Consider the following 20,078-nt stretch of genomic DNA (forward strand, 5'->3'; position numbering starts at 1 on the left):
AATGGGGAGGGACAAAAAAAGGAGGAGGCTGTAATAGTCCATGATAGTAGTAATGAAGAGCTGAGCTAGGGCAATGGCAGTGGTAGAGGAGAGAAGAGGATGATTGGGAGAGAGGTTTGACCCAAACTTAATTCTGTAAGCATTGACTGTTGCAAATCTACACACACACCACTTAGTGTTCACCAACTGCCCCATTCTGACTTTTTCCCATTTTTACCACTTTCAATTGGTGGAATACTGTGCTTGCTACAAGGTAATTTATTGATCAATTCATAGGAAATTCTGGGAGGGAAATAGGTGACAACTCTAATTATCTCAACCTCACAACTAGCCAAATGGGCTCTGGACAGATTAGATGCCAAGTCCTGATGGTAGACTTAAGTCATAGACTCATAATTTCACCTGCAAAGTCCTTAGAGATCATTAAGTCCAGCCCTGTCATTTTCTGGATGATCAAACTTTGGCCTAAGTCCACTCAAGTACTTAGAGGCAGAGCTGAGGCAAGAATCCAAATCTCTAGTTTTTTTAGACAATGAATGCTCTTTCCATTTCCTTCCTCTAAGCAAAGGAAGGAGGGAGAGAGGGAAGGAAGACTTGTGACATCAGAGCAGGAGGAATGGGGAACCCCCACACTTGCCTTTTCCCATAGCTCCTATTGTTCACCTAGGTGGGGGGGGGGGGAAGCTGTAGTGCTTCATCTACTATCTCTTACTGTTCCAGAATCCCAGAACCACCTGATCAGTACACAATCCCCAATATGATCAAGTGTATGTAAGTACTATGTCCTCAAGCATTCTTTGTCTATGTCTCCAGTTATCAGCATTTAGCAATATGCTTCACTTATAGCAGGAGCTTAAAAAAAATGTTTATTGAACAATGACTAAGTACAATTCTGAAGCACTCAAGATTAAACAATTCCTGATAGTTATTCAGAGTACAGATCAACATATACACACACACACACACACACACACACACACACACACGTGTGTGTGTATATATGGATATATATGCATGTATTATGTATACACATATATAAATACACATATATAAAGAACATGACCAGTGCAAGGATATGTTTTGCTTGGCTGTATATGTTTGGTAAGCAAGGGTTTTTGTTTTTCTTTCTCAAATTGGAGTGGAGGTAGGTTAGGAAGCAGTAGGAAGGAGAAAATGCAGTACTGAAAATAAAATGAAATTTAATTTTTAAAATGTTCACTTTAATGTTTATTGACTCATTTTAGAGATTCCCAGTGTTTTTCAGTCCTTGTGCCCCCTAGGTTCAGTAAACTTTCCTATATGCCCTGCTGAAAAGGAAAGGAAATAAATTCTAGTTTGCTGTGTATATAACATAAACCTTCAAGGTAGTCCCTATTTAATATGAATGGAAACAAATTCTAGAATTTACTATGTGCATTTATATAAAAAAGGAAAAGAGTAATTCACTTTAATAGGATAGTAAAGTTTTACCAAATATATTCTGTAGCCTCTTGACAAGCTTGTCTTACTCCCATATCTGACTTCCCTGGTCTAGAGTCATTGGTTTATATGTTTATGGATTAAGCAAATAATTCTCTGTGTTTTCCATAAACTTCTTCATTTTGAAAGTGGGGGAGGGGAGGAGGAAAAGGTCTGATTAGAATCAGAGAGATGAGGATTAGTCAAGATATAGACTTCTTAGGGAATAATAAAAAGTAGATCCTCCAAGAGACAGAAACAGAGGAAGCAGAGGAGATGAAATGGGGGAAAAGATGGGGAGCTCTCCATTTCTTGAGGAACCTGACAGAAAGACTCATTCAGAGAACAGGTCAGACTCAGAAATTTGATAGTTCTATGAAGACTGAAGGATTTCAGCCTTGTTTCCAATTCTGGATAAAGTAAGATTATGCATGAACCTTTTTACCTGTGATTGTTTACTTATTAGAGTACACATCTTCCTTGAGTGTTAATATATGGATTGAAGTTTTTTGGATACCCTCCAGAATTATCTGAAAACATGTGATTTTCATGAAGACACACCAGAGGCAGAAAACTGGAGATATATCTGGAGGGGGGTGGTAGTGATAAGTTAAATAAAGCATCATGAGGTTCCTAAGGCCAAAAGGCCTCCATGAGTTCTTCGGTGATGATAATGAAGGTAGGGAACTGGTAGTAGACACTATACTACAAGGGTCAGCTTTCTCTAAATGAAGCATCTTTATTCTTCATTTTAAAACCTCTCCAGGCTCCAGTGTACCCTACCTTGTGGAGCTGTGTTCTCAGAGGCTCATTACCTATTCTTATTTTATTTCTTGGCATGCCCAGCCCTGAAAGCTCTATGAAAAAAAATTCCACAGATCACATTTTGATATTAATTATTATGAATTCTTTTTTATGGAGCAGCAGAATTTTAATTAACTCCATTTCCTGTTTTCTCCCCTCAGGGAGACCAGTACATGATCTTCTTCAATAATATCTGCCTACCTGGCCATGGCATATATGAACAGAATGGTGAGCTCATGGGAGGGGAGTTAGAGGTTAGGAAGAGGAAGAATGGGGGCAGAGGAAGAAAACTCGGGAGCCTAAAGCCTACTCAAGATGTTTTCTCCACATTTGAACTATGGTGACCTTGGAAATGGCTAGACCATACCAAGGCTGCTCTTCAGGCTTTAACCTCATACTTTGTTTGGCATGGGATGGTACAGGAGTCTGAGCAGTCATTTCTGAGAATTTGGCTCGGAGGAAAAATGTTTTTAAGAGTTGATGTGCCAACCTAATTACAGTTAACAAGGGCAGTGGCTCCTGGAGGTGTTCGCCTTTCCCACCCAGGCAGATGGAGCCTGCATCTGAAAGATAAGTTGAGGAAGTAACCTTTGTCTCAAGGTCAATTGCCTTAGCATTGCAACACATGTGCTTGGACCACAGAAGTTGTAGCAAATGATTATGAATTTTTTTTTGTTCTTTGGGGAAGATGTAGAATTTGAGTTGTGTTCACTTTTCATTTTCCACTGGTTTTTTAGAAAAACTAATTTTCTTGAGAAGCAGCATGGCTTAGTAGATAGGGTGCTGAAATTGGAGATTGGAGGGTCAGAATTCAAGTTTTGCCTTAGGCATTTACCAGCTGTGTGACTGGTGAAAGTTGTCATTGTCTCATCTGAGGAAACACAGAACTCTCTTCTCCTCTCATCATATACCATCCCTTCCTCCTGACAGGTAAGTTTTTTTTTTTTTATTTATCTAAGGCAATGGGGTTAAGTGGCTTTCCTTAGGTCACACAGCTAGGCAATTATTAAGTGTCTGAGGCTGATTTTGAACTCAGGATTTCCTGACTCCAGGGTTGATGCTCTATCTATTGAGCCATCTAGCTGCCCCCAGTTATTTTTGAGGTAATAAAAGAGAAAATCAATTGCTATCTGTGGATTCAGTAGCACCTACTCATTCCAACTTTCAAGAATATCACTGTCCCCTTTGCATCCTTATAGAGTGAGCAAGACTTTCTTAGGTTTTCTCTGTTGAAAAGAAGAGGGGAAAAAACCAAATGTCCAATGGAGAAAATTTGTTCATCCTCTGTCTCTGAATAAACATTTATTAAGCACCCTACCACCTGCCTAACACTAGAGATATTCAAACACAAAAATCAAAATAGCCTTTGTTCTCAGAGCTCTGTGAACTCAATCATTTGACTAGCAACTCAGTCACTGTACTGAGAGAGAGAGAGAGAGAGAGAGAGAGAGAGAGAGAGAGAGAGAGAGAGAGAGATTTTTATGGGCCTTAACAATTCTGGGGTTTCCATTGACCCAGATCTCCCAGGCTCAGTGGTAAGGTGATTCTGGTAGGAACTATGCCTTTTCTCTCTTTTGTAAGATGGAAATGAGAATTTATTAAGCATCTGCTATTGACAAGCACCTTTTTAAGCTCCTTACAAATATTTTTTCTTTTGATCCTCACAAATCCCTGGGCTGTAGGTATTGTCTCCTTTTTGCTGTTAAAGCAACTGAGGCAAATAGTAGTTAAGTGACTTGCCCAGGATCATATACCTAAGAAGTATCTTAGGCAGGATTTGAATTCAGATCTTCCTGACTCCAGTGCTAGACCTAGCTGTCTAGCTAGCTGTCAAAATCTAGTCTTTCCTCCCTTCCCCAACCAGTTCTTGAATGTTCTGCATGCAAAGGATTCTTGACAAACTGTTTTTAACCCTAAGAGGAGAGCTCCCTTTCACACTCATTTTCCTTGCTCCTGAGTGGCAGCTTTCTTCTTGGGTCTCCTGAATGCCTTTGGCAGATTACTCCTCAGGACAATATTTCCTGGTCTCTCAATTTGAAGCTTACATAACCAGATCCAAAAGCAAAGTAGCTGGAAGTGACTGTCATAGTTCATCTTGTCTAACACACTGCCTCTTGAAATCCCTCTATTCAAATGGATATCATGTCCTTCCACAAAGCTCTCCAGGAAAAAAAAAAGCCCACTCCCACAGTTTCACAGTCTGTGGCATTTATAATTTGTGAGTGGGTTGGAGAAGGGCAGTTATTGAGTCCAAAAGTCCTTTCTCAGCTGGCCAAGTCAGAAAGCCCACAACAAAGAGAGATTGTGTGGGCATGTTTTCTAGTGACTAGTTCTTCCAGAGATCCCATATCCTGACCACAGATTCCGCCTTCCTGTTATATTCTATCATCTAAAGCTGAGTTGATGCCAGGTTCAAAGCCAGGGCTTTGTTTGTATGATTTATAATTTAATATTATTATTATCATCTTAAAAGCAGATCCATTTCTTATTGACCTGGGCATGTTGGACTCCTCCTCCTTCCCTGCCTTCCCCCATCAGTCATTCCTGGGTGGGTCCTGTTGGCCACCTTCCAGGACTTGGTTTTACCCAGAGTCACCACAGCCAGTCTCCAGACTGCCTGGGTTCTAGCACTGCTGGTCACTCTTGGCTGTTCCATGGTGGGGTGTCTTTCATCGTGGTTGGATCTCTTTGCTGAAGTTACTAGATGCCCCTCGAGATGGTGGTCTTGAACTGCTGCTACATTCATGTTGGAAATAACATGCCTCATTCCAACTTGTCCTTGTGGAGACTGAATATTTCTATTCTGTTAAGGAGGACTGAACTATACACTATGAAAGTAGGAGTAGGGGTTATGGAAAAGTCAATGCAGCTTTTACAACATTGCTCCACAGAAAACCTCTCCTAGAATTCTCAGAGGCCAAGAGTTTTGTTTTAAATAGGATTTGGCAGGCTCCAGTGGTCACTAAACAAGATTGGGAACAGGGTGCCCATCAACAGAACTAGGGCATGGTCAGGCCAGAGCAAAGAAAATTAGGAGAAGAGAAAAGGAAAAATAGAGTGGGAGAGTTATAAGAGGAAAGAAAAAGGGATAGCAAAGGGGGGAAAATGACTCCTTCATTGATTAGGTCAGGTCACATTGCCTTAGGAGCATAGATAGAGAGCTGGAAAGGACAGAAGGGGATATCTAGATCAAACCTGTCATTTTATATATGAGGAAACTAAGGCCCAGAGCAGTCAAGTCACTTGCCCAAGAGTACACAGGTAGTAAGTAGAAAAATCAGGATATGAATTCTGAACTCCTAGGTCAGTGCTTTTTCTCTGTATATATCACCTCCATTGATCTGGCTATTGTCTGAACTCCTGGAACTTATTGCCTATGATATAGAATTTAACAGCTGCTTCTGCTTTTATTTTGTGGTTTTGTGTACTGTTTTCCCCAATTAGATTATAAACTACTCAAAGGAAAGTATCATTTCATCATTTTCTTCACTGCCGTATCACCTAGAAAAGCAGATGGCTTGTTCATTCATTCACAAGATCTCTGAATTTAGAGTTTAAAGGAATCTTAGTGGTTATCTGCAACATTAATTTAAAATTTTTTTGCCTAGGAAAGTTTATTATTTTATTAGTTATTATTATTTTTAGAATGATGTTCCTAAATGCAGAAACTAAAATACATGGAATTATAAGGGAAACCAATAATCTTGAAAAAATAACAATCATTCACAGACTTCCCTGGCACCTATTCAGGGATCAAAGGATCAAACCACCTCAGGTTAAGAATGCCTGATCTGGGGGGCAGCTAGATGGCACAGTGGATAGTATGCCAGCCCTAGAGTCAGGAGGACCTGAGTTCAAAGATGGACTCAGAACCTTTATGCTTACTTAATTGTGTGACCTTGGGTAAATCACTTAATCCCATTGTCTTGCAAAAAAAAAAAAGAACCCCATCTAGAGTTTAGCTGCCTTGTAAGGACATTCAAATAGAAGGGAGTTGAGTCAGATTTCAAATCCAGGCAATCCAATATTTTCCCCACTATATTCATACTTCATTTATTAACCATTCATTCTCTAAACAAATAATCCATTTGCTACATGTAGTCAACTGGGCAAGGCATTATTAGAAATACTGAGATACCTAAAGTACAATCCCTGCCTTCAAGAAGTTTTTGATATAATTGGGGCTAAAAAGAAAAATTAAAGAACAACATGAAACAGCATATACTTATATAGATACTACATATTTACATATATATGGGCATGTATGCATATATACACAGAGGTATGATATATACTTATGCATGTGTGTGTTCACATATACATGTATACAGATGGGTGTGTATGTATTTATACTTGACCTATATGTACATATATGCACACACAATACACACATGTGTACATGCCCTGAATATATGAGCATACATATATAAACATGCCATGGAGCTAGAAGTAGGGGACAGCACTGGACGTTGAGGGAGGACTTAATGGTGGAACTAGTAATTCAATTCAACTCTACAAACATTTACTGAATATCAGATTACTTAGAATTTAGAGTTGGAAGGGATTTTAAAAGTCAGGATTTGTGGTGGGTTGGAAACATTTGGATGAAAAAATACTATTAAGTCCTTACTTTGCTTCTTACATTGTGCTAACTACAAATACCAAAGTAAAATAGTCCTGCTCTTTAAAGAAAAGTTCAAAATAGAAAGAGACAATTTATGGTAGGTAGGGATGGACATTTTGATATGGGGAGCTACCAGGGTCTTTAGGACTGTTTCAGAAGTAATAATATTGATATGATTACTGAGCCTGTCTTGGCATGTGACCTAAGTAAGTTTGCACCCACTCAATCACCAATCAAGCATCCTCAGAGTCAGAATTCTGAACCTGAGTGCTTGATACTTAATAATCACTAGTTAATTTGAGAAAATGAATCAGTTCATGGCATGGAGACAGATAGGCAGAAAGAGACACGGAACAGAGAGCCCTCAGTTGTAGCACCAGGCAGCCCTCTTTCAGGGATACTGGTGTCATATTTATATCTGTTGGACAACCCTTCTTATGTTCTACAGTCCATATTTCCCAGCCTCTTATTCTTGTAAACTCAAAACATGGGGGTGCCCCTGAGTTCTTGCTAGATTTCAGCCTGCTATGAGGTTTCATTCAGCATCTAAATTCCAGTATTTTAAAACTGAGGGTTTCTATCTAAATTTAAAGATCTGTAGATTCCTCAGGACATGGTTCCTTAGGGGGGAAATGTTACTAGTGGGGAAACGGGAACTGAAGGAAATTTATGTACACAGAATCTCTACAAGGGGTGGTTGAAAAGGGAACTAAAGAATGGGCATTTGAGAGAAGGAAGGACTTTCAGACTTTCCCAAGCCAGAGAGCATTCAGCCTCAGTGACAGCCCAACCTGAAACCCAATTGGCTGGAGGCCTTGCCCATTGTTCTCGGAATTAAGAGGCTTTGGTTTTGGCAGAAGCTGAGTAAGGATCCTAAACTGAGTTCCTTCAGACTCTCAGGAACCCTGAACCAACATTCTGCAACTCCCTAGACCACAGACCTGGTTACCTCCTTTCCCTCTCCCATAACATGTCTCCAGAAAAGAGACACCAGACATGAGAAGACTCTTTCCCATGGTGGCTAATTGTATATCCCTCTAGCCATCATTGCCATGAAAATTCAGAGACTTAAAACAATGGAATCTGCTCTGGTGGGACCATTTCCCACATTCAACAAAACAATGCTTACTTTCTATCCTGGCCCATCTTCATTACAGTGGGAGGCTATGAAATCCTTGGAAAGAGTGTTAGTCTTGTGGTATAAGGGCCAAAGAAAGCCAATGGAGCTATAGAGCAAATCTTGTGAGGCACCAATACTTCCAAACCAAATGTCTTCTCAATTAAGTATTCATATGTCAAAGAAGGGCAAAGAAAAAAAGGGAAGCCAAAATGGGCAAATCTATAGTTATTAGATTCAAAAGGGAATTGAATTAACTTGTAGAGTTGGATGCTGTCCATGTTGCTGATAAAAGAAATAGGAATACAGCCTGCTGAACTGTGACCTCATTCCCTCTTTATTTTCCTTTCCTGTTCTTCAACAGAAGGGAATTTTTCAGTTCAATGACTGGGTCATCAAAGTTTAGATGACAGATGTAAGATCTTTATAAGGATATTTTTTAAGTAGGATTTGGTCTTTCTGAGGATGAGGGTCCTACTGGTAAACAAAGAAGGAGGTTTTAAGAGGATTATCTTTGATAAAAGTAGGAAGAAGAATAGGAGAAAACACATTGTTAGTTTTGGGAGGTTGAAGAGATAAGTAAGGTTCAGGAATACCATTACTACTAAGATTTTGCAAGTGGATGATATAGTGGATAGTATGCTAAGCTTGGAGTCAAGGAGATTCATCTACATGAATTCAAATCTGACCTCAGATACTTATTATCCCTGTGACTGGGGCAAGTTACTTAGTCCTGTAAAAGTGCTCTAGAAATGCAAGCTATTATTATGCTTCAATACTTCAGAACTGATTTTATTGCTTTGGTGTCAACCCGAACCCCCCATAGATTTCCCCCATGTCCTAGCTGTCAGCTTTTGTTAGTTTTGGTATCCAAAACAGTTATTACCCAGAAGTCAAAATCAAAGAATCACAGAATTGTTAGGGACCTCAGAAGCCATCTGGTCCAATCTATACCTCAAAGGAATCCCCACTATAACATAGCAGATGAATGGTTTATCCAGTCTCTGCTTAAAGATTCCCAGGGAAGGGGAAGCCACCATCACCTTGGCAATGCACCCATCTGAACTAGACTAGGTTGATCCTTGGACCAGAGACATACAGTTCCTTGCCAGGCTTGAAGTCTTCCTGGCTTGACAAAACTAGCCCTCTATTAGATAATAGCTTTTGATAAGCCCAGGTCACTTCCCTGTCATGATGAGGCATCAGAGGGAGGATATTTAGTTGGAGGAAAACACCTGTGATTTCCAGAGTCATTTTTTTATTCATATGGCAAGAGCCAAGGGAGGGTTTCAGAAACCACCAGATACATACCTGCCTCTCTGTTTTCTTATAAAGTTGTCTCAGCTAATCAATAACCAAAGTCACCTACAATATGCCCCTCTGATTAGTGAACTTCCTTGTTAAGTTCAAATTCAGCTTGTTATTCAAAGCCCAATCTAGTCCCAAGACAGTTTTCCCTAGTCGCAATTCTGGTTCTTCTAGTAAATTCTGTATTTCATTTATTCATTTACATACATGAAATTATAATCTCTATGTGGCGTCTCATCCTTATGCCTCACTTGAAGTCTGTACCTAGGGACTGACTACCTTCTAAATGAGGGGTTAGGGTCATAAGAAGGAAATAAAGTTCATACTAGAAAGAGCACTGGACAGGAATCGGGTAACTAGACTGCCATGAAATAACTATATGACCATGAGCTCACTTGACCCTTATGGACATAAAGGTTCCTGAAGAGGATTGAGTTCACTGTTTCCTAAAGATCCCCTTTCAGCTCTAACATTCTATAGTGCTCAGTCATTTTTATTATTATGTACTGTTTGTTTTGTTTTAGAATACTCTGCTGGTAACCAGGGCACAGATTTTCTTTCAGTCTGAACAAAATAAATTTTTCAGGAAAGGGCCCATCATCATCCTAGTTATCATTTCTATATCTGCAGATGCATTTGCAGACAATTTAAGTGGCAAGTCTTCAGATATTGCCCATCTCTGATCAGCCTTAGCCTTAAACTAAGTCCAAATCACTGTTAGGGAAATGTGGAATGATTTCTAAAGCTATAATAGCAGAGATAGGACCTAGAACTATGATTTCACTGGCATAGAGAACTCTCACAGGAGGAAGCTCCTTCTACCAAGGCAGAGCAGCATTTTCTCTTCAACTTAAGAATTTTATAAAGTTGCCTAAGACACTGTGAGGTTTGGTGATTTTTCTGGGGTGACACATTTAGTCTGGGTCACCTAGGCCTTGAATCAACTTCCTGACTCTAAGAACAATCCTCTATCCATTATACTGTGCTGTCAAATAATTGATAATAATGCTAATGTAGTAATAATATCTTCTGATTAGTAATTTGTTTTCTAAAAGGTAATTTTGACATACATTTTTATTTGCTTTTTTTTAAAAATGGGCCTCCTATCTTACTCAGGCACCAAGTGCATCAGCCCCACTGTTGCTATTGCCATTACTACCTTTACTATTACTACCACTTCTAATACTATTACTACTACTATTGATGAATTATTTTTCAGTTGTGTCCACTTCTTCATGATTCCATTTAGGGTTTTCTTGTCAAGGATACTGGAATCCTTCCCATCTCCTTTTCCAGGTCATTTTACACATGAAGAAACTGAGGCAAACAGGGTCACACAGTTAATACATGTCTGAAGTCAGATTTAACTCAGTAAGAAGAGTCCAAACCTAGCACTCTATCCACAATGTCACCTAGATGACTGATAACTACCACCACTACTATTTTTTGCATTTTTATAGAATTAGGCATTGTACTATATATTATCTTATTTGATCTTCATAACAATCCTGGTAGGTAGGTGATATTATTATTATTCCTGTTTTACAGCTGAGGAAACTGGGACAAAAGGTTAAGTGACTTGTCCAAGGTCATACATAGAAAAGCTTTGACCTCCTTTGTTTCTAACCTGAGTCAGTTTGTCCTTTTTTATGATGGAGAAACTTGATCCTGAAACTTGCCCTGCTGTCATTGTCAGTAAAAACTATTATGCTCCTAGGATCCACCAGCCTCAGCCTGACCAGCAGCAGGGATCTCATGCATGATTCTCCAGAGTCAACATTTGATCCATACTGATCACAACAATTCTCTGAGGACCTCCACCTTATAAAGGAGGAAAGTGAGTCTTGTAAAGTGATATCCTTAGGTCAGTCAGACAGTCTTGTGATATTACTAGAATTGATCCTTGATCTGGTGGTCTTTCTATCATCCCCACACTCTTCATAAAAAAAGTAATCTAAAACAGTTCAGAATCTCAGATTTAGGAATTTTTGTTTCATGGAATTAACAATGGCTTTGAAAGGCAACTTGGGTCTAGAAAGCACTAGTTAGTTTCCTGGGGTTACCTCTGTTCTGACCTCTTTGCGTCGTTCCTCCATGCATTCTGTTGTGTGACCTGAGCAGGGTTCCACCTTTCTTGTTTAAGAGATTAGGACAGCTAGATGATGCACTGGGTGAGCCCTTGCCCTGAAGTTGGGTGGACCTGAGTTCTAATTTGTCCTAGCTGTGTCATCTTGGGCAAGTCACCTAACCTTGATTGTCTCTTATGCAGGGCTGTCTCCAGTAGTCTTGAGCCATTGGACCCAGATGGTTCTGTAAGAGAAAGTGATACTAGTTACTTGGCACAACATCCCTCACTCAAACTCAATTCTCGTGCTTGTCATGGCATCATCTCCTTTGATGTCATGATCTTCTTTGAGAATGAAGGACAAACATCATTAAGTGTGAAATGGAAAGAATAAACACCAATGAAGAACTAACTGGGATATTCTCTTTAAAAATAAGCAGAATAATTGAAAGTATCTTGAGAAAGGGAGAGCATAGGGACATTTTCTGAAATGTTTTGTGTCTGGGACAAATACTGTTTTCAGAGACCTTAGACCATCATTGGGTTCTCAGTGCAAGGGAGTCTGGGCTAAAGAGTATGAATTGCATGTCTACATTCCTACAGATGTATTCCTTCAAGGAAAAAAGAAACAAAAGCAAAACTTCAAAAAGTATTCTTTACTAATGATGGCTCTTTTTCTAAAAAGGTTAGCATTTTGCTAGGGAATGTTATTTATATTAATACTTTCCCCCTTGTATTGGGGATCATCAAGTCTTACCTGTGTTTTATAAAGTTAAAGTATATTCTAATTGAGCATTTATTTGTTTATTTATTTATTCATTTTGTATATTAGCTCCCCTTCCTTTACTTCTCTTTTACTCTCAGCATTCTGGCAATAACTCAGGAATTTAGGATCTCTGTAATTTCATATCATTCTTTACCCCTGCCCCATATCTATCTTCATAGTTAAACTGGGCTAAGATCAGGGAGAAAGATAACTTAGCTTTCTCTTTCACCCTCTCTCATAATATTTAAAGACTTCCACCCCCATCTTTTGACAAAACAAAGAGCCCTAGGAAGAGTTTTATTTTCTTTGAAATTAACAGTAGATAACAGTAAGAGCTTGTATTTATTTAGCATTTTTGTGGTCTAACAAACACTTTTTCATATTTCCATATCTCCACCTAAATAATGCATGTACTATTGTTGCCATTTTACAGATGAGGAAATTGGGTCTTAAGATAAAATGGTTTGCCTAAGGTCATTTTCAGAATCCACTCTCAAACACTGGTCCTACATTCAAAATGCTTTCAGTTATGTTCATTGAAATCACTAAAAGCTGGTTTGAATGGCCAAGTGATGGGGTGGGGGCGCTGATCACTTTTGTGTCTTATCAGGCCTCTTGTTTTTCAGCCTATAGATAACGAGGTTCACCTAGCTTACATTTTCTTTTTTTGCCACTGAAAATTGCTAGAGCAACTATCCAATATTATTTCTACAGAATTTAAATGTTTCTCATTGTGCTTTTTTTTAAAGTGTATCAAAAGGAGAGTGGAAAATCTATATTTTTTAAAGTCTGCTTTGTATATCCCTCCCTCTGTGGAAAGGTGAAGGAAGGGCAAAGGCCTATAGGAAGAATTGGTTGATATGTTGTTGGTTTTGCTGAAATGCTTTTTTATTCTTAAACCTTTATATAAATACTGTCTATTATTGCTTTTTAAAAGTCTTTGTTATTAGAAATAGCTATTTGGGCCAATGGGATAGATGCAGATGATATAAAAGAAAGATCAATAAAATTCTAAACTGACCAAAGATGAACTCTGTGACTATGCTGCATCTCTATAATTTACTTACCTGTGTCTACTGTGTAACCTGAGATGCCTCATGTCATAATAAAAGTAGATTTCTTAGGCTGTTCTAAGAAAATGTGACTTATGTATGACTCATTATATACAGAGAATAAAAGGTTATGAGCTATTAATAGAGATTGCATCCATAAACTTGGGCATATGCTTCCACAAATACATGAATCATCAATGGGAAGAATGTGTCATATAGAATTCATGCATGAGGCCACACACACATAAGAAATACAAATGACCAGGACACATCATGGAGTTATTGTTTGCCTTTCATTTTCAAAGACCAAAACATCAAGCTATTGATGATCATGGGTGGCATTTTGATTTGCACATGAGTTGGATTTAAATGAGGTAGAGTTGCATAATCATTAGCCTCACTCTCTGAATCTTTTAAGTCCAGTGGCAAAGTAAAAATCAGGACAATTGACAAGGTCCTGGGATGCAGCATCTGACTTAGGCATCTTTGATTTCTTACCAAACTCTAAGTACTTCACAATACTTAGGCCACCTTCATGGCCTTTGGAACTCCCATTCTGCTGGGAGAAGTGTTCACATGCTTGGGGTAAGTATACCTTAATTTACCAATAGATTTGCATATTCGATACTCTCACCTTGGTTTAGCCCATCTGTCAAGATGGTATGCTAGGTCATGGCTACTGCATATACTATAGCATTAGGTGAATTGGGTGACAAGTGGACACCAAAAGTGAGTGAATAACCCCCAAAAGGGCTCACAAGCCTTCTTGCCAGAGGTACTAGTCCTTCCTGAACCCCCTCACATTCTTACCTACACCCATACACCTATATCATGAAACAGAGAACATGAATAGCAAAGGGACACATAGGAAAGAGCAACTAGAGCTCTGGAGATACAGGGATATTAAAGTGTGCTAGTGATATCATCACATTCCTCTTTCTGGGTCTTTTCCTCTTTGGATAATCTCTCTGCTATCTCCTGACTCTCTTTTGTCCTGGGCTTCTTTGCTCTCCAATGGTCTCTTGGTCTGATGGTCAGTGCTGATCACTGGTCCTAGCTTCTGGGCTTTAATTTTTCAGGTAAAATAGTTTACTTTACCATGCACCAACTGATTTTTTCACCAGTTGTCTAGGCTCCCATCTGTTAAGGTGCAGGGACCAGAAAGGTGTTTTATTATTATTATTATTATTATTATTATTATTATTATCATCATCATCATCATCATTATCATTATCATTATCATTATCATTATCATTATCATTATCATTATTATTGTTACAGGAGCACTGTGCTTAGGCTATGAACATACCTATGCAAAAAAGAAGAGTCCGAAAGAACAAAAATTAGGCTTAGTATTACTAGGCCAAGATTAGAGCTTTTCTTTACCTTGTTGTATCAGAAGTTGTTACTCTCTTTCAGATAATTATATTACTTAAGTTCGAAAATTGGCATACAGATGGATTTAATTCAGAAAAAAACAATAGCAACAACGAAAACCACTAGTAAAAGAGGCAAGGTCACAAGCCCAGTCAATATTCCTGTAATTATTATATAAATCTGTTAGCAGAAATCCCCACCACCCCACAACTTTGGAAATGCATTTTTGTTTTTGTCTGACAAGTGAATAGCCTCTTTGCCACTGACTGTCTTGGCAGAAGTCATTTAACTTTGCCTCAGTTTCCTCATCTGTAAAATTACTTGGAGAAGGAAATGGAAAAGCTTTCCAATACCTTTGCCAAGAAAACCCCCAAAGGAGTCATGGCCAGTTGGATATGATTGCAAATAATAGAACAACAATAAAGATGTTTACCTAATCTCTTCCACCAATTGACTTTTCTGTGTTTTGACCACTATTCAATAGTTACTACTTTGTGGGATAGTTTGACATCTGATATTTCTAGATCCCCTTCCCACCCTCTGTTCCTCCAGATTAATTCTATTATTTTTTCCTTTCACAATAAAGCAATCCTTTGGCAGATTGATTGATGTGGTTCTGAAAAAATGCATTAATTCAGGTAGTATTGTCATTTTTATAATATTGGCATGACTCATCCATGAGCAATTAACAATCCTCAATGTTTAGTGTTTTATTTCCATAAAGAGTGTTTTGCAGCTGTATTTATACAATTTCTGCATATCATTTTGTAGATGTCTTGGAAATTCTGTAGTTTTTTAAACAAAATTTCTGTTTCTAATTCTTTTAGCTATATTTTATTGGTAATATAGGGAAAGACTGATGGTTCATATGAACTTTAATAATCTACTACTTTGCTGACATAAATTTTAGTTGGTACTCTCATGGTTTGTAAGAAGACCATTATATTTGCAAAAAAGCAGCAAGTTTGTTTACTCATTGCCTATGCATGTGCTTTTCTTTCTTTTTTATTACTATAGCTAGCATTTCTAGCACTATGTCAAATAATGGTGAAATAAATGATCATCTTTAATTTGTCCTTAATCTTTTTAGAAAAGCCTCTAGTTTATCTTCATTATTTATAATGTTGCCACTTGGATTAATGTTCCACATTAAGAAGAAGTCCATTTATTCTTCTGTAAAAAAATATTTTAATAGAAATGTGTTTTATTTTGTCAAAACCATTATCTATTATATTCATGTATGTCTTATGTTTTTCCAATACTAAACCAACCCAGAATTCTTGCAATAAATCCAACCCCAGTTATGGTAATAGTGGGGAAGAAGGGAGCAGAGGAGAAACACCTGAATCTTCTTCTCATCAGACTTGGCTTAAAGTCAACCTACACATACTCAGTTAACTTATAAAACATCTAACCTTTCAAGCATTAAAAGGGGAAAAGGGGAGGGGGGATGGAGAAAGGGAAGGGGAGTGGAGAAAATAAGGGGAAATAACAAAAAGAAGGGAAAAGGGAAAAAGGGAAAGGGGAAAGAAAGGGGAGGGTGTGAATAGGAGGGCAAACACACTGAAGGAGGTTTTCAGGAACAAAATACTGGGAAATACGGATAAAAGGGGGGGAAGGAGGAAAAATACAAACAGAGGGAAGATAGCATGGAGGGCAATAAAGAATTAGTAATCATAACCTTGAATGTGAATGGGATGAACTCTCCCTTAAAACGTAAGCAAATAGCAGAGTGGATTAAAAACCAGAATCCTACAATATGCTGCTTACAAGAAACTCATTTGAAGCAGAGAGAGATACATATAGAGTAAAGGTAAAAGGCTAGAGCAAAATATATTTTGTCTCAGCTGAAGTAAAAAAAGCAGGGGTAGCAAACCTTATCTCAGACAAAGCAGCAGCAAAAATAGATAGTGTTAAAAGAGATAAGGAAGGAAACGTTATCCTCCTAAAAGGTACCACAGACAATAAAGTCATTTCAATATTGAATATATATGCACCCAGTGGGACAGCACCCAAGTTCTTAGAGGAGAAGCTGAAAGAATTACAGGAAGACATAGACAGCAAAACTCTACTAGTGGGAGACCTCAACCTCCTGCTATCAGATCTAGATAAATCGAATCATAAAAGAAACAAGAAAGAAATTAGGGAGGTAAATAGATTGTTAGAAAAATTAGATATGGTAGACTTATGGAGGAAACTAAATAGGGATAGAAAGGAATATACCTTTTTCTCAGCAGTACATGGAACTTATCCAAAAATTGACCATGTAATAGGACATAAAAACCTAATGATCAACTGCAGAAAGGCAGAAATAGTGAATACATCTTTCTCAGATCACAATGCAATAAAAGTCATATGCAATACTGGGCCAAAGAGAACATCAACAAAAACCAATTAGATGATTTCAATTACATTAAATTAAAAAGCTTTTGCACAGATAAAACCAATGTAACTAAGATCAAAAGAAATGTAGTAAATTGGGAAACTATCTTTACAACTAATGATTCTGACAAAGGACTCATTTCTAAAATATACAGAGAACTGAATCATATTTTTAAAACAAAAAGCCATTCCCCAATTGACAAATGGTCAAAGGATATGAAAAGGCAATTTACAGATGAGGAGATCAAAGTAATCCATAGCCATATGAAAAAATGCTCTAAATCATTAATTATTAGAGAAATGCAGATTAAAGCTTCCCTGAGTTACCACCTCACACCTCTCAGATTGGCCAGTATGACCAGGAAGGATAATGATCATTGTTGGAAGGGTTGTGGGAAATCTGGAACACTATTACACTGTTGGTGGAGCTGTGAACTCATCCAACCCTTCTGGAGAGCTATTTGGAACTATGTACATACCCTTTGACCTAGTGGTATCACTACTGGGTCTATACCCTGAAGAGATGAGGAAAAAGGGTAAAAACATCACTTGTACAAAAATATTTATAGCAGCCCTGTTTGTGGTGGCAAAGAATTGGAAATCCAGTAAATGTCTTCCAATTGGGGAATGGCTTAGCAAACTGTGGTATATGTACGTCATGGAACACTATTGTTCTATTAGAAACCAGGAGGGACGGGATTTCAGGGAAACCTGGAGGGATTTGCATGAACTGATGCTGAGTGAGATGAGCAGAACCAGAATAATACTGTACACCCTAACAGCAACATGGGAGTGATGTTCAAGCTTGAAGGACTTGCTCATTCCATCAGTGCAACAACCGGGAACAATTTTGGGCTGTCTGAAAAGGAGAGTGCCATCTGTATCCAGATAAGGAGCTGTGGAGTTTGAACAAAGTGCAAGGACTATTCCCTTTAATTTAGGAAAAAAACCAGATAGCTTATTGTCTGATCTTGTTACCTCTTAGACTTCTCTTTAAGGATATGATTTCTCTCTCATCACACCCAATTTGGATCAAGGTACAACATGGAAACAAAGTAAAGACTGACAGAGTGCATTCTGGGGGGGGGAGGGGGGAGGGAAGCAAGATTGGGGGAAAAACGTAAAACTCAAATAATATCTTTAATAAAAATAAATTTAAATTAAAAGAAAATTAGACTAACTAATGATTTCTCCCTTTTTGCTGTATTTTGATTATATTTTAAATGAATTTTTAGTTTTTTATCAGTATGATGGGATTTGTTTTTAATTATATTCATTTTTTTTCCTTTCACTTTTAGAATTTTTGTTTTGGTATTTGCTTGGGGAATTTTTCATTTGTTGTCTTTCTAGTTTCTTTAGTTGCATGCCCAGGTCATTGATCTATTCTTTTTCTCTTTTGTTGCTAAAAAGCATTTAGAGAAATAAATTGTACCCTCAAAACTATTTTGGTTGCATCCCAAAAGTTTTGGCAAGTTGTCTCATTTTCTTTATTAAAATATTTTTATTGCCTCTTTGATCCTCCAATTTTTTAGGATTAAATTATTTGATGTAAAATTAATTTTTAATCCTTTCTCCAAAGTCTTATATTGGACATGATTTTTCTTGTGCTGTTTCTACATCTGCAATTATATGTTTGTTTAGTACTAGTGTATGGTCAATTTTTTTGAAAGCTTCCTGAACAGCTGTGAAATATATTGAGGTCCCCAGTTATGACAGTTTTAGGCACTGGACCATTTTATGCATATACATTATGTTCTAATATTAATTAGTTATCTATTATACCTTTAAACATAGTGAAGTTTCCTTATTTATCTCTTTTAATCATCTATTTTGTTTTTTCTGTTGGCATGTCTAAGATTTTGATATCTAATTTTCTTTTCGGTGGTTTCCTGAAGCATTATACACTTTCTTCCTGTCCATTACTTTATCTCTTTATGAACATTTTTCAGATGTTATTTTTTTAAACAAATAACATAGTTTTAGTTTTTGTTTTCTAATTTATTGTTTTCATTTACATTCAGTTATGATTATTAATTTTCTATTTCCCTATGTCATCTTTTCTTTTTGACTCCCTGTCCCTTTACAAAGGAAGAAAAGAATTATGAGAGGAGTGTGTTCAACACATGTGATCTATAATTGATGCAGGCTGCTTCTGTTCTGCTGCTGTTCTTCTCTTTATCTCACTCAGACACCAATCAAAAATTCTTCCCCCTTCTTTCTTTCCTTTGAATATGAGCTTTTTGATTTACCCTTCACAGTAGGAATTTGTTTTATGATATCTCTCCCTGAAAGTAGTCTCTTTCTTAATATCCCCTCTCTACTTATCTATTTCTACATGAAGCCTTGTATGTAGATGTATTCATGTACATACACTAATGTTGTGTGTGTGTTTTATATATATATATATATATATATATATGTATGTATGTATGTATGTATATATACAATACTCCTTTGTCTGGTTGAAGTGAAAGTGAGGTTCATTTGATGCCCACTCCCTTCACTCCCTTTTCAATATTTGTATGTCTTTTTGTGATGTTATGCGAGTCATATGAGATAGTAAATTCTATCCCTTCCCACCCCCATCCTTCTTCTCTAGTTAATCCTTTCTCTTTCTCTTTTCTTCTATTAAGATAACCAAAATTCATCAAAACTACACCCAGGCTCTCTAACTTCCTTCACTCCCTTTTAAAAACATTAGAGTTCTGAGAGTAACTTGTTTCTCATCCCCTACTAGAATGCAAAAACTTTATCATCACAGAATTTCTTTCAAATAACTCAAATTTATCCATCTTTTTAATGTTTTTTCTCTTGACTCCTGTCTTTGCCTTCCAAAGTCTCTCTTCAACTCTGGTCTTTTTATCAGGAATGTTGGAAATCATTTAATTCATTAAAAGTCAGCTTCCCCCATCTCTGAAGGATTATACTCAATTTTTGGGGCAAACTATTCTTAGAAATAAGCCAATATCCTATTCATCCCTTCAGAAATACTTGTGAGACAGATAGGCAGTTCTATTCTTAAGTTCTATGGGCAGTTTAGTTGGTACAGTGCAGAGAAGTATGACTAAAGTCAAAAATGACCTTGAATTCAACCCCAGATACTTTCTAGTTATAAGAGACTGGGA

At 37.5% G+C, this 20,078-nt stretch overlaps 1 protein-coding gene across 2 annotated transcripts in view; it reads left to right on the plus strand.

Moving 5' to 3' along the window:
* The first annotated feature begins 2,879 nt into the window (after positions 1–2,879).
* The window catches only part of LOC141508146 (nuclear pore glycoprotein p62-like), a 100,724-nt gene continuing 83,525 nt past the window's right edge, over positions 2,880–20,078 (plus strand). For both annotated transcript variants that reach the window (XM_074216497.1, XM_074216499.1), the window contains exon 1: positions 2,880–3,192. The gene's annotated coding sequence lies outside the window, so the exon portion shown is untranslated. The remainder of the gene's footprint in view (positions 3,193–20,078) is intronic.

The sequence above is a fragment of the Macrotis lagotis genome, chromosome 1 (assembly GCF_037893015.1).
Source record: "Macrotis lagotis isolate mMagLag1 chromosome 1, bilby.v1.9.chrom.fasta, whole genome shotgun sequence".
NCBI lineage: Eukaryota > Metazoa > Chordata > Mammalia > Peramelemorphia > Peramelidae > Macrotis > Macrotis lagotis.